General features: G+C 41.6%; 1 protein-coding gene across 1 annotated transcript in view; it reads left to right on the top strand.

Annotated features, from left to right (window-relative positions):
- Window positions 1-30: 30 nt before the first annotated feature.
- AK3 (adenylate kinase 3) overlaps window positions 31-2,584 on the top strand; it is a 24,261-nt gene continuing 21,707 nt past the window's right edge. The window contains exon 1 of the mRNA XM_003213515.3: window positions 31-50. The gene's annotated coding sequence lies outside the window, so the exon portion shown is untranslated. The remainder of the gene's footprint in view (window positions 51-2,584) is intronic.

Below are 2,584 nucleotides of genomic sequence, written 5' to 3'. Positions count from 1 at the left end.
GATGAGATGTGGTCCCGCCTGCGGGGCCGGGAGACGTGGCTCGAGAGCCGGTAATTAATTATTGCTCCTTTCTGCTCGTCGTGCGTGTATTTTTTTTTATTTCAGGCTGGTGTTTGTCTGCCTCTGGTTTGGTGTGGTCTTTCACCCGCGGTGTTACGTGGTGCTTTGTTTCTGCAGTCTCAGCTTCTGTGGGATGCCTGAATCCCCTTTATCGGACAGATGAAGAATTAAATCCTGGGATGGAGCATGGCTTGGGGACCAGGATATACTTCTCAGATAAAAACGAATTAGCTTCTGGAGATGGGTTCCGTCAAACATTTTTTGAAAGTAATTTATTACTGACTGTCCTAAGGTGAATTAATGAAAGAACCACTTGAGATTCCTGCTTTCATGAGATAGTGCAGATTACAGTATGGGTAACAGAATTAATTGCTGGGATACATTGATGCGTATGTAGGAGGAAGTTTCTTGTGTTATGCAGAAAACTAAAAACACAAAAGTGATCCCATATCCTGTGCTGGAGGGGGCCCACATTACACTGTTTTCCACAAATGTATTCTGCTTTGTGTCTCCTCTTGTGCAGAAACTCATGTTAGCTCTTATCCCTGGTTGATACAGTTTATGCTTTGCTGTGGACAAAGTCAGACTGTTAGCATGGAGCAGCTGAAGGCTTCCAGGAGCTGTGGTTGAGTGCTGCACAGGCAGGCAGTGCCCTCAATGAGCAGAGCACAGAACAGGTGCTGGGTCCATTGACAGCAATCTGTGAGATCCAGGATCCATTAGCAGATCCAGTTGTGAAGAGTAGTGGATGTGGCTAAAGATAAACCTGTACCTTAGGTCTGAAGGGACCATTCAGGAGGTGGGACAGGACTGGTATGTCGTCAGAAAGTGCATCCGGAGGTATCTAAGCCTACAGTGTAGCTGAGGCAAGGAACAAAAGCCCTCAGGACCTGTGCTTAACAGGAGCCGAATGAGTGGGAGGCTGTTGATGGAGATGCTGAGGACCATTAGTGACTGTTGATGTTTGTATGATCCCAGCAAAGATCTTCAGTATCTTCAGTATCTTCAGTGAGAACCGTGGGCTGTAGGAAGCAATGCTGTTTTTGATTTTCTTCTGTGTTCTCGATGTAGACCTTCCCCTAGAGCAAAATATTGACATATTTCTGTACTCAATAGATGTATTCCAGTTTTGTCTGTGCCTTAAACACTCCCTGGGAGTATACAGCAGCTCAAAAGATATACTTAGAAAGATGGCAAAAGTGGAGTTTAAACTTAGTATTACTGCCTGTATATTCGGATGAATTGAAGATGAAATAGCCCCTGACCTAAACTGAAGCAGCCTTGTTGGTACACAATCCCTGTTATCTAGAGAAAAATGGAATCCTGTTTTGTTCTGGATGTCCTTTCAGTTATGGACCACATGCCATGAGTACATATGGCTACAAACAGAAAAGATCTGAATGTTTTTCATACAAACCAATAACACTTCAGTTTCTTTTGAATAAGTTGCTTTCCAGAGACAGAAGCATTTATTTATATATATTTTTTGCCATGATAAGGACGCTTTGTAAGAACTATGACATTCTGTTATTAGCTGCTTGGTAGCTCAGCTTTTCTTATCGGTGTGACTAAGGGTCATTTGTTGTTTAGATAAACTGATCTACAAGTTACTTATAATGATCTATCACAGTGTGACTACTTACAGTCCTCAGAAAAAGAAATTTGGTTTTAGTAGTAGCTATTCTGTTTTTGTATAGATAGAATAGCTCATGTGGTGCTGTATTTTGGATTTGTGACCAAAACATTGTTGATAATGCAGTGATGTTCTGCATTATTACTGAGCAGCACTTGCACAAAGTCAGAGTATTTTCTGTTATTTATGCTCCCTCAAACACTGTCGAGGATGGGGGTACATGACAGGCTGGGAGGTGACACAGTTGGCACAGGGCAGCTGACTCCAGTTGACTGAAGGGGTGTTTCATCCTGTGTAACATCATACTCAGCAATAAAAACTGTGGAGAAGGAGAAAGGAGGGACTTTCAGAGTTGTGGCTTTTGTCTTTCCGAATAACTGTTAGATGTGATGAAGTCCTGCATTCCAGGAATGTGTCTGAACATCTACCTGCCGATGGGAACTGGTGAACTAATTCCTTGTTTTGCTTTGCTCACGTGTGGCTTTAACTTTATCTATCAATTTGTCTTTATCTCAAGCCACAGATTTTCTCACTTTTACCTTTCTGATTCTCTTTTTCATCTCACCAAGCAGAGGGAGTAAGCAAGTGAATGTGTGGTGTGCCTACCTAGGTTAACACAAAACAAAATGGAAATTGCATTGCAGTTATCTACCTGCAGAATTTCATGTTGTGAAATGGACAATTTTATATGGCTAGAATTAGATAATTACTGAATCATAGCTCCCAAATCATAGACTTGTTCCTGAATGAACACACTGTGATAATTTTAAAGAGAAGTCTTCTATATTTTAATATTCGGCTCTGTGTCTTATTCTACTTTTAAGCCTACAAATCACAGAATCACAGAATTGTAGGGGTTGGAAGGGACCTCTAGAGATCATCGAGACCAAC

This window comes from Meleagris gallopavo, chromosome Z (assembly GCF_000146605.3).
Source record: "Meleagris gallopavo isolate NT-WF06-2002-E0010 breed Aviagen turkey brand Nicholas breeding stock chromosome Z, Turkey_5.1, whole genome shotgun sequence".
Taxonomy (NCBI): Eukaryota; Metazoa; Chordata; class Aves; order Galliformes; family Phasianidae; genus Meleagris; species Meleagris gallopavo.
Note: the sequence above shows the minus strand (reverse complement) of the source record. Positions and strands in the feature narration are given on the sequence as shown.